General features: G+C 40.1%; 1 long non-coding RNA gene across 1 annotated transcript; it reads right to left on the minus strand.

Annotated features, from left to right (window-relative positions):
• Positions 1-1,951: 1,951 nt before the first annotated feature.
• On the minus strand, positions 1,952-8,206 carry LOC146544160 (uncharacterized). The gene is made up of 3 exons (XR_014884131.1): positions 7,947-8,206; positions 2,598-2,738; positions 1,952-2,132 (listed from the first exon to the last, which is right to left on the minus strand). It is a non-coding gene; the product is annotated as an uncharacterized LOC146544160 (long non-coding RNA).
• Between the last annotated feature and the right edge of the window lie 4,770 nt (positions 8,207-12,976).

Consider the following 12,976-nt stretch of genomic DNA (forward strand, 5'->3'; position numbering starts at 1 on the left):
AAAGAGATGACTGAGAAAAATAATCTCCCAGTACCAAAACTTTAGCTTCAAGACAGAAGTAACGCTACATAACTAGGGGGAAAAAAAAAGGATATGTGGGAGATGGTATAAGGGTTGGTTCTGAAACTGGACTTGAAGTCTCTAAACTGTTGTTGAAAATCACCATTAACTTGAAGTACAAAGTGGGAGTGAATCACTCAAAGTATTCAAGAGATCTTTCATTAAAGGTATCCTTGCACTAAGTTATGGACCACACTTGAGAGAAACAAAAAGGAGCCGTCGTGTTATCCAAGAACAAGGATTGGAAATTATTTTATGCCTTAAGATGGCACTTACTTTTTCAAAAAGTGTTGCCCAAGTGTTTGCAGCATTAATCAGTTTTCAGATGTCTAATCACGCTTAATTTCAACCTCAAAAACCATTATTAGTTAGCCAGCCAGTGGAAAGCAAAGGGAAGGAAGAGAAGATCTTGATGTCACACCAATGTTGGTGCAGAGCAGCCCTAACAAAGCCAGAAGAACCACAGTATGCAAAACACGTGGGAAGGCATGTTCTGACTCTGGGGATTGTACTCATGCCAATATGACTGGCACAATGACAAAGAGCAGTGAGAAACACTCCTATCTGGGCTAACAGGCATCTGCTCAGCCAGCTCTGCATAGGCAACAGGCTTACTGAAACCCAGCTCTAGTAGATGGTGGGCAGCACCAAGCACTTGAAAAAGAGACATTAAAGTAAAGTACCAGGAACCAATCCAATAGGAACTGAGGAACTGGTTTTATTCAGAAGATGGTGAGCTTAGGTAGGTTCCCTCTATGGCCAGCCCTGTGACCACCCCTGGAGGTGTAACCACCATCTCTGAGTCCCAGGTGCTGACCTGGTCAGATGTGGGCCTACAGCAGCACAGGGGACAAGGGGAATAGAAGTCCCCATGGGTCAGATGCATGCCTGTCTTTCTGTCACTGGTATTCTGTGTGCCCCGACTAACCCAAGAGTGGGTGAGATTAACATTTGGATTGTATACTGTATATTAATTCTGCAGTTAGATTTTGCAACCCCAGGTATCACTGATCACACAGAAAAGCTGATCTATGCTAATAGAGCTATCATAGACTTAATCTTTTATCTTAAGGGGACAGGAGTGAGGAAGTATTGGCCAGAAAGAAATTTGCTACTGAGGGGGAAGAGGGAGATTGAAAAAAAAAAAGAGGAGGATTACACCATGAAGTCCCACCTGTTTCTATAAGTCAGACAGACCCAGTACGTACTCACCAGCCACATGCCCCTGGTGAGAGCAGAAGACACCCTGTTGTGTGTCTGCTGAAATGACAGAGAACATTCCTAATGTGTGCTTTGGAAACAGATTTTCCCTTCTGCTACAGAACTACGTAATCTATTAACATGATCATAGGAATTATCTTTTTTCCAGTACCCCATTTAACTTTGTTGTTGATGTCATGGAAAAAAAGCAGTCAGTTGTTTACTGGAGCATTTGATTTCTTATCAGCAAATCTGACTATGAATAATTATACCACATACTAATACCATAGTAAGCCAGTTAATGGGCTACAGATGCCTAACAAATAACAGGATAGGAGAATAAAGGGCAGATTGGCAGGAGGTTGTTTGCCTTTACGAGGATTGAATTATAGAACTGGCTAGGCTTCAAAACTATGAATCATTAAGAACATGCACACAGCAGTTTTACATCAGTGAGCTCTATTGACTGCAGAGGAGCTAATATTGATCTATGAAACATATGGGAGTGGGGAAGCAGGTCCCACATAGTTAAAAATGTATTTTAATGTCTGTCCTTTGAATTGTGTTGGTTCCCTGAAACACCCACACATTTCTGACATCATGACCATACCTTTATCCAAAGCTTTTGGAATGATAGCTGTTTCCTTTCAGGTTCACTGTGGCAGAAATCTTTGAAGCATGACTAAAAAAGATGATTGTGAGTTGCCATACTTATCATTTCTCCTCTCTGCCTTTCCACAATAACTCAGTTTGCATTGCCTATACTGGTGTTTATATTCAGAATTAACTCACCTTTTCTTAGCAGCTATGATTTATCTTCATTTGTGCAAATGGGGTGAAAATAGAGCCTCGTGGGTCTCTGGACATAATCACTGTAAAGTACATTAGCAGCAAGAAGTCAGAAGAATGAACATCATTGACCATGAAGTTGTGCTGATCCCAAGGAAGGGAAATCTACGACTGTTTTTCTGCCCATAAATTAACTTCATGGCACCTAGAGACCCTGGACTAACATCATTCAAACCATGACCATATGGGTTTCCATAGGTGTATGCAATTTTATATTTGCATATAAATGACACACAAAAAATTTGCATGACAACATCTCATATGAAAACACTGAATTTGGGATCTTAACTGTTACATGATTTTTCTTAAGGCGTGCAATTAACACTACTGTCCATATATGGAGCTTTATAAAATATTTGCATCTGTGATTGAATTTAGCATTTACTTGACTTTGATCATTGGGCCTCCTGACAGCACGGTTTTCTGTGCCCAGTGACCTGTTGCTAACATCCTCTCACTTTGTTCTTCCAGATATCACAGCCACATACCTGTCATGGTGAGCCCAGTCATGGGGCTGGAAATAATGGAAGATGAGCACAGCCCTCTTCATTCAGTCCAACAAGACGATGCATATCCACAAACACTTCACAGTCTTGACAAATCTCAGTAATTATAATTAGGCCTGCAGCCTGTTGAAATACAGAGAAGAGCAGGGTAGGTTTACAGGAGATACGAGATATTCTTCAATTCAGGAGATGTTTTTCCATCTCTCTGCTGTAAAGAGGCAGTGAGTGTGCGATAAGCATCTGTTTCAAAGCAAAGTCTGTTTGCAACATGACTTCCATGCCTTGTGGGCTGTGCAGCAGTAAACAAGGCAGGCATGATAGAAATCTGTCATTTCAGGTTTGGCTGTTGAAAAAAAGAATATGTGTGACTTAATTTTCATTTAATGAAGCTGATGAACAAGGCGCACGCCTCGTTCATTTCTCCCATTAATACAACTTGCCTCATGGAATATCTGAGCTATGGCCCTATGTGGCCCTTATCCTTTGCAAGAGGAAGAAAGGAAAACCAAAGAAATTAAAAGAACAAGGATGGTAAAACATTGTCTCAAACAACCAAGACACTAAAAAAAATTTCAAAGCCAACAGCTTTGAAGTATCCAGGTCTCCAGTTCCCTGGACCCTTGGAGAGAGCCAAACTCCATTCCTTCCATTATTGTCTGCCTCTCCTTTGGAGAAAGTATATTTCCAGTGGTTTAAAGTTATGAAAGACACACAAGTATCTGCTCTAAGATTGATTTTGACATACAAGATCTCAGGGAAGGACCAATTTAGCTGATGGGCTGCATGGTCTTTGCACAAACATTTGGCCATTTTGAATGCGATCACTTTAATTCACTTGATCACAGTCAAACTGTAGGTCAAATTACATCCCTTACAGTGTTTTGGGAAATAGATGAGATCACCAATCAAATAAATTAGTGCAGAATATATTAGATATTTACAATCCATCTATGTGCTGTCAAGAGACGATTTGACTGTAAAGAGAAGAGTGTGATCTAATGAAAGGGACTGGGTATGGAAAAAAATTTCATTTAATATCAAGTGTATTTAAAATGACTATTTTATTACAAACTTCTAGATGAAATACAGTTTCTGTGACTGCAGCTGACCTCCACCTGCATAAATGAGAAGAAAATTTGGCTTACAGCGCAAGGGATAAAAAAAATTAAATAGAAAACCTTGTTTCCTTCCCATAAGCTGTAAATACCTGAATATTAAGAAAGTTGGCAGCTTCCAATGACCAGAGGTTATTTGTAGTACTTACACAATAATCACATTCACATCTTTTGCTTTATGATATATTTTTCACCTCTCTTATTCAAAAACAATTTGATTAAAAGCAGTCTTTTGTCTAATGGAAATTCTCTTATTTCGCTTCTAATATTTCTTACTGTAATCTAGTAACTATTCTCCATTTGAATTCCACAATCTCCAGCTGAGATGAAATTCTGGTAAAGTTTTCAGACTGACTCTTCCCAAGCACTGTGGCTGTTAGATCTAAACCACTGCCCTGTGTTGTTCCTCACTTTTATGAGTCTTGTACCTGCTGGACCTTGAGCAAACACTGGAATAAGTCAAGCAAGGCCAATAGGAAAAGAAAACTTGTTCTGCCTGAGACTGAGTTATCTTCTGCCACAGCTACTTGGCTCAATGCAAGGGAAAAACTGTCCTGTAGGAATTGAAGACAGAAACTAGAAGTGAGTAGACCTTCCTTGTTCTGTAACACAAGGCAATGCTGTATTGAAATAATCACTTAAATAATCACTTAAGTAGGAATGAGAAAAACTCACTTTTATAGGAGTACCAGATTTTTATCCAACCGGAAGAACCAAGTGATCATGAAGATATGGAAAAAAAACAAGGAAAGATCCTTACTCTGCTTTGTCTGAGCTCTGGACACTTCAGGCTGCTGCATTTGAAGTCTCATATTGCTCACCATCAGTCAGTTTATTCAATGCTGTTTCAAGTATTACAGTTAAGAGAAATAATATATCCCCAGTGCCCCTTTTCACACTGATCCTGCACTCTACTGAGAATTTGGATTTCAAGATTCCTCATTCATTCCCTAAACATAGAGCTAATTACCTTGGACAGATGACAGACCACACTACTTAGAGTAACACTAGCAAACCTGGCAAATTAACTGAGACTCACATAATTTCACAGTCCCCATTTCAAGAGACATTAAATTGAAAACTCTCTTCAGATTTGTGATTGTGTAGTGCATCCCCACCTCCTAAAAGGATCTGGCCCAAGAAAGGGGCTACAGAATGGAGATTGCTATCAATATAATCAAATTTACAGGAGCAAAGGCAATTAGGTTAGCTTCTCAATGAGAGACTTTTGTTACCTGTACTTTTTTTTTTTTTAATAACAATAAATATGTGGAATTGGAATAATGATCTGATGATAGGAACTGAACTGAAAATAGAACCCTATACAGTAAATATTCAAGTGATATTATCCGTAACAGAAGCTGATACATTGCTGCTATTTGAATTAATGACCAAAAAACCCTGAAGCTGATCCCCCAAGGGAAACAAAGTTTCTTAAGCAAGGATATTACTAGGAAATTCTGTCCTTCCTTAGCTTCATTTTAAGACTCAAACTGCTTCAAAAATTTTAGTAGGATAAGTATTCATCATTTTTTCCTTCCTCTACCATCTATTCTTCCTATTTTTATCTTGCTAGTTATCATTGCCATAATATAGGCTCATTAAATTGTACACTGGGTCCAATTTGGAATGCCTAATAAGAAATCCTCACTTGCTCAGGCATCCTTGTTAAGCCCAATGGGACAATTTGTGTGTGGATACTTTACATAATTAAGGGCTATGCTACAAGATGTGGGGCTAACTTAGTGATGTGCTCTGTGTACTCAATAATTTCTATTAACATATTTATTAAGCAAGTCAATACATCTAGATGCAAAAGAATTGTTATTACTCCACTGTATTATTATAAACAAAGGAGTAGGTGTCCTACTGTTATAATCACCACAAGGCAGGTTCTCAGAAAAAAAAAAAAAAGAAGAAAAAAAAGGAAAGATGAAAAGGAAGAAAGACATCAGATGAAAGAGAACTGTTGAGGTAAGGGAATACCAAGCAAAATGTTACAGACAAGGGCAAGAGAGAAAGTATAACACACTAGAGTTTTGTAAAACCTCTAGTACTGTGTCACAAAATCATACTGTCAACATTAATTCCAGTTTCTTTGGATGCAAACACTGCTACCTGGACCAAATCTTGGTCAGCCAACAATGAATGCAGGTTAATGACAGCAAGATGCAATACAAAGACAAATTATGAAGCAGATTCTGCCTGAATATGAGGTTTTAGGATCTTGGACATGGTGTCAAGATACCAAAGGGGTTTAGAAGACTGCTTGCAATTGGATACTAATTACTGATGTAGAAGAAAGGGTCATAAGGTCTAACATAGTTTAGATCTGACACTGAAACCAACTCAGATACCTGTCTGCTGGTAGTCTGCTAGTCATGAGCAGTCTGCTGAGACTGCACATTAAAACCACATATGTAGCTCAAGCACATGCAGGCAGACCCAGTTTTGGAGATCTAATTCTCCCACATTTACTCTGTGGTAGCTCTAAGTAGGCAGAAACATAAGAAACAACAGCAGCTATTTCCTGTAAAAGTCACAGTTCCTGGACATAGTGTGCAACATTCACACACATCTGATGCAGGTTTAAGACCTCTTGCAATTTGCTTACCATAGGGCATTTTATCTCTTCCAATATGACAGCATTACCTCTTAATTAATTCCATAATTGGCTGGAAAAGTTAAGATTCATATTAATTAAATTATTTTAGTATATGCTTTAGTAAATTGATCTTCCAGAAAGGTGAAATTTTCTGATGCTGGGAGTGGCAGTGAAGCAGGGTAACAACCAGATTGCCTAATCAACTTCCCATAGTTGGAGAGGTGTCTGAGCTGGCCCCTCGTGAGCCAGTTCAGAAGCAGAAGCTGCACAGCCACACTCCAGTGGCACCAACTTGTGTCCATCTCCCAACTGATTCAGCACCTCTCTGATTTCCAGTTCAATCTCACACTTTCTTCTCCTCCCTGTCACTCCTTGCTGCCATCTCAGCTATGCCATTCCTCTCCATTAGCACAGATAGTCAGGATTGGGTCAGTGAGGGAAGGTTCATCCTCCTTGCCCCAGGATATGCTGTAGGACCACAGCTGGGATATCTTGATGAGAGCAGGCCTACAGGCATATTCCTTTCCCAGTATTAGCTGAAAAAAAAAAAACCTGGGAAAAGTCACTTGGGTAGAGAGGACACAACAGTGATTCCTGATAGCACAGTGATGTAGCAAAGCTGGGAAAGGCACACTGGTGGCCCCAAAAGCAAGAGATGGGAGGCAGAGCTGGGGAGAAGTCTGTGCAGGGCACACTGGATGGAAAAGAGCTATTGCTGTGATCTCATGCTTCGTAAGGTAGCAGGGGTTCAGCTGTGACTGATGGCTGAGTGAGGAATACACTGCAAGAAATTCTCATCTCTGTCTCCTTCCATACCACCCTACCAGAGGGGAAAGGAAAAGACAGAGCAAGAAAGCAGGAATTAATTCCAGCTTGACTTGAGTGCACTTGTTAAGAGTGCTCTGTGCCTGCCAAATACAAGCACCATGGTAACAGCTACAAGCAAATTAATGAATTAGAAAACAGTGATCTTTGCAAATTGTAACTGTAGCCACAAAACCCCATACAAGGCTGAATCATACAAATTCACTGACAGGTGACGCAGATCTAATGCAACCACACAGCTCCCTTGCCCAGCCAGAGAAGGTTGCCAAGTTGCAGACATGTTTGGGATCAGATCAAGGATGGATTTAAAAAAAAAGACTGGTGTTTTGTCCAGTTTGAGTTCTGCCTTTGTTGTCATTAACCTCTTGCCATGGGAGTCCCTTGGAGGAAGAATTCCATCTATTATTACTGTAACAGTAGGTGGATTAATAGTGAAAACCAGCAGGCTGTTCTCTTTCCCAAATCACACTGTTTTTACAAGAGCCAGTTTCTTGCTCAAATGGAAATACAACCAAATTTCAGGAAAATTTTGAATAATGTAAGCCTCATCTTAGGAAAGCAAATGCACAGAAAAGTCTTGATATTTTAGGTATTCATTAAGTTCTTGCTTTTTTGGGGGGAGTAGGGGGGATTTTTTTGGCTTCACAGCAAATGAAGGTGTTATTGGAGGATTCAACAAAAGATTTGAGATTGCTTTTTTGCATGCTTAATATCTCCTAAATGCGAAGGCAAAGGAGAAGGAGCTGCCCTAAATTATTCCAAAAATATGAGAAATAATCAACTTACAGAACAGCTGAGCTGCTCCAAAAGAGGGAGAGATTGTTGATTAACAGCTAAGAGTTGTGATGAAGGATGAACAGCTGAGTTTTTTCTTCCTTGAACTGGAGCTGAGGATGACACAAGAGGAAATGCAAGACAGGCAGGCTGAGCTTTCATTTGGACACAAGCAGATGGATCTGGAACAGAGAGATTGATCTGAGTCTTGTCCATATAAAGACAGTAATTAACTTTGTACTTACAGATGAGTCAGGTGCACAAGAAAAGAGAAGGAAACCACAGGCAAACAGCTCTACAAGACCCATAATATGAGCTAATATTTTCCTTCCCTGTTTTCATGTCCATCTAATAATGTGTGCTTTTTCATGTCACTTGCTTCAGCATTTTCTTATTTTAACACAGAAATCAGATTTTCCACAGCCCTAAGCCTTCAGAGAAGCCTTGCAATACAAAAATATCATACTGACAGTAGCACATCTTTCAGGGGGAAATATATATACATATATATATTGCAGGTTTGGGAATCTAAATGGCTACTGACATATGTACAAATAACGATAAGCAATAAGTTGTATATTAAATACTGCATGCAAGTAAGAACCATTTTATATGACACTTTGAAAAGAGAAAAATGAAGTTTCATCACTATACCTTACTGACAGAACTGGAGACTGAAGTCTGGTCTTCCTTTTTGCTGACAAGATACACCAATATGCCTTGAAACTGGTCTCTAGCATTAGCCTGTATTGCCAAGAGGCTGATTTTACTGACAGTGAATACTTTCTTTCAATACACAACACATGCATGGGATGCAGAGTTTCTTTAGTTCCTGCAGACACTCAGGAAATGCTGAATGAATTACAAGGTGGGATCCACAGCACTCTGTGGTCAGCTCATCATTACAGAAACACAGCTGCTGGCACATACCAAAATGGGACTGATTTAGGTAGCTCGGTAGCCCCCAGCAAGTTAATACTAACAAATATTCTCACTGCCGTTACCCTTCTGCTCTCCCTCTTTGGTGCCTCTTCCACCTGCGATATCTTCAGGAGAAGGCAAGGTTGCTGCACAGTTTTTGTGCACTGAGTGCCATGAAAATATGCACAGCCCATTCACACTTGTTATCAAGACTTTATCTCAACAGCGCAATGGCTAAGGGGACACTAATTGGCACAAATTTCATGCTGTGGATACAAGTATTGGTGCATGGATGCTCCTCTACAGACAACTTGGAACAGATATGCTGTTGCAATTTGATTTTTCAAGGCAGGGTTGTGTTTCCTGAACAAATGTCAGTTTAACCAGATCCAAATTAAGCATATGCTGCTAATTTTGTTTGCCATTAAGGACATTTTGAAGTGATCCTTATTAGGATATGAAGCATTATTAGAATTCTGTTAGCTAACATATCTACTTTCAATATGAGAATTTTCTTCAGCTTCTCCATCTCCTCTTTTCTGCTCTTCACGTCTTTTAATGATTGACATTTCAATGCACTGCAAGGGCATTGGAGAGTAAGAGATTACAGCCTGCTGCAGGCAGAAGGTCCATACTGCATAAAAACGTATTCTCTTCATTATTACCTATTTGACAAAGATTTAAGAGGGTTTTTGCAGCTGAGGCCACACAGAAAAGATTACAGATCATTTCCAAAAGACAAATTGCAAAAAGCCTGGGTAATTTCCAGTAAGATGTACTCACATACATTAAGGAGTTGATGAAAGCACACCTCTAGGGTGAATTACACACGCTGCTCATATCATGGGAAGGAAACTGGAAATGGCAGCCAGCAACAAGGTTGGCTGAAAACTTTAGGAATTAAATATTCTTCCACTGGAAAATGAGATTTGGATGAACTGGTAAACAGGGAAATATTCTGTTTTGGTTTTGTTTTGCTGTTAGCAAAAGAAAAGGCATATGTTTTGCCTGCAGCTGTGTGAAAGAGGAATTGGCATTGGAATCAGAGGCACCGCAAGGCTGCTTCAGGTACCGCGGTAACATGCAACCTCCCCCTCTGCTCTTGTCCTCACTCTTCACCTTCATGCTCTGGTGCTGAGCTCAGAGGTCTGCAATTTATGATGGTTATAATCCTTGCAGAGCACAGCACGAGAAAGGGCGCTTGGCCAGAGAGCAGGGGAGCACAGGGAGGAGGGACATGGAGCTGCAGATCCCATGAGGGCAGTTCAGGCAGATGGAGAAACAAACGACAGCTCATAATGTGCAAAGCATTCAGAGAGGAAGCCAGATTTACATTCTTATGTGCTGAACCAGATTATGGGAACCCACATTAATCTCTTATTTAATACAGGACTGCTCTGCAGTGCCAGCCATCATTAGCCTCGCATACACTGGTTCATTTATAAAATCCAAAGACACTGGTGATGATCTTCGATGACCTCAATGACCTGAATGGTTTAAGAGATGCCAACCCACAATGTTGTGAATCACTTCATGTTTTGTGGAAAAAGTAAAATTATCTGAGAGGTCCTATGGTTACATTTGGTGAATGGTCAGCTGGTGTAGGCAGCAAGGGGCTATCAATAAGATTTTGCATTCAAGATAATCCCAGTGATACAGACATCTCATTCTGTGGACTCCTTTGGACAGTATTTGTGTTTAGATAGAAGACACCAAACATAACCTGAACGTTTTGTTAAGGAAAAAAAGAAAAAAAAAAAAAAAAAAAAAAGCCTTTACAGGGAGCTGCAGAAGGAGAGCATTTACTTTATTCCATACTTGATTTGCTTTTAGTGTTAGGCTTTGAATAGCACTGAAAATGTCTGCTTTCATCTTTGCCATTTCACAATACCAAAACAAACCAAAACCAACTACTCTGATCAATATTATAAATAAAGGCATAAGAAAAGAAGTATGACATAAGTATGACATTAGGAAATTCCCTATCTTGTCTCAACAGAGATGATAATTATGTTAGTAAGGTTTCCAGAGTATCATCCCTTAGAGATTCTCTGATGCCTGCACAGCAGGGCTTACTGCCTCTTCTCTGAGAATGCAGTACTCTCCTCCACTCAAACTTATGTTCATAGGTCTCATAGAAACTTCAGTCTTTTAGACAGATACCTCTCTCTCTGATGTGGGTGATGTGGCAAGAAGTTCAGAAGTCTGTAGGTAGGGAGACACGTACCTCAAGAGTGTAACCACACAGCCTCGTATCATGCTAAGCACCCAAAGATGCAGGTACACCGCTTGAAGAAAACCTATAAGTAACGTAATAAAGGGACAGAAAAAAAATGCTAAGAAGGCAGAAAAAGTAATGGGTCAATAATTTGCTTTGGCAAATGCAAGGAAATTCACAAATCCTCCTTGCTCACAGTGCCTGCAGCAACAGCAGTTTTGCCTCCTAGATCTAAACCAACCCAATGCTCATCTCACAATGTAGAAACAACCAAGTAGATTCACTCTCTATACTGTGCTGGGTGGGCAGACAGATTGAGAAAAGGGGTGGTGTAGACTTTTAAGAGATGACTACTTCTCCCCTTCTTCCTTTGCATCACAAGTGACCTTTCTCAACCCTAGCTAACAAACTGGAACAGGAACATCTGCTGGGGGACCAGCGCCTGAGTGGCACAGCACAGCTTCAAGGCCACCAAGCAGCAGGGAGAACCGGTGTGAACAGCGAAATGGGCTGTCAGAGGGCAACTGAGCAGCTGGCACTGGCTCCTGCTCCAGGGGGCATAGGAAACTCACACATATCTGCCATCTAGCACTTTGCATGGATTTTGATTACCTGGGATCTTGTGCTGAATGTGTGAAAAGTACTGCTGATCATCTGTGGCTGTAGAAGGGGCATGAAGAAAGGAATAGATGGATTAGCAGGGAAAAAAGAACAGCCCTAATGCAAAATACTTATTAACTTGGGTGTCCTCATGCTAAGACAAAGGATGCAGCTCAACTCCCTACCAAGTCACAGGAAAGACTCTCATGCTCTGATCACTTTCTGCCTTGCTTACCAAACTAGAGCTCTACCTCAAGGTCTACATCCTGGTACCCAGTATTTCCATTTTGCAGCTTTTGAAACCTCATCTATCTTGAAATCGAGGCAGAGATAAATGTATGCAGACATTCTAAAAATGGTATCCCATAACTCCATGACCTTAAGACCACCTAACACCTACAAGATCCACAAAGCAGGTTTCAATCTTTGTCATATTGACTGAGTAGTTCTGTCTAAAATTGTAATCCTGCTCTGCCCTTTCTCCCTCCACAAAGAAGTGGAGATAATAAACAAAAATGGAATGGTTATTTTCCTGACAGGAAAGAGAGCACACTTTCTGCAAGCCACCAAAACAACAACAAGAAAAGCTGTCTAAGAAAAATATCCACAACTCTAAATTTAGCAAGTGTCAGAACGTTGTTTATCAGCTGATGGATAGAATGCTGACAGTAAACCAAACCTCACTGCCAGCATGAATACTATCTACTGAATAAACTACTGATGTCATCAGCATCAATAGGCAGCTACAGTAATGATAATGCCTTGCCTTGCTTAAAGCAAGGCAAAGCTTTAGCCAAGATGGGGCAGGAAGGAAGATTACAGCTTAAATGTGAGAGCCTATGTTGCGATGAAGCAGTGTGGAGAGAACCTCCTAGCTTCCTCCCAGGAAATCTATGCTCTCAGTTAAAACAATATGATCCTGAGTTAATCTTGACAGGACTATTTCACCCAAGCACAAGACCACACTTATGTAGTTACATTTGCTCCAATACTGGATCAAATAAAAAGAGTTGTGTAGAAACAACTTCATCTTAAATAGGCTTCAATCATTGCAACAGAAGGAAATAAGAGTTTTTTCTGCATCTCCTCTCCTCTCATTTTCTTTTGTCTTAAGCCAGCATTTAGTTAAAAAAAAAAAAAAAAGAAAAGAAAGGCATTAAGTTAGATTGAGTAACCTTCAGTTAACCTAGTTATTCATCTTTCACCTTTTCATCATCTTTGCTGGATCTTTGGTTCTGTAGACACATCAATCTAATGCTTCTGCTGGCTAGCTCTAAAATGTTCCTCATTCAAAGTCCAGAAC

Source organism: Meleagris gallopavo, chromosome 6 (assembly GCF_905368555.1).
Source record: "Meleagris gallopavo chromosome 6, MGAL_WU_HG_1.1, whole genome shotgun sequence".
Taxonomy (NCBI): domain Eukaryota; kingdom Metazoa; phylum Chordata; class Aves; order Galliformes; family Phasianidae; genus Meleagris; species Meleagris gallopavo.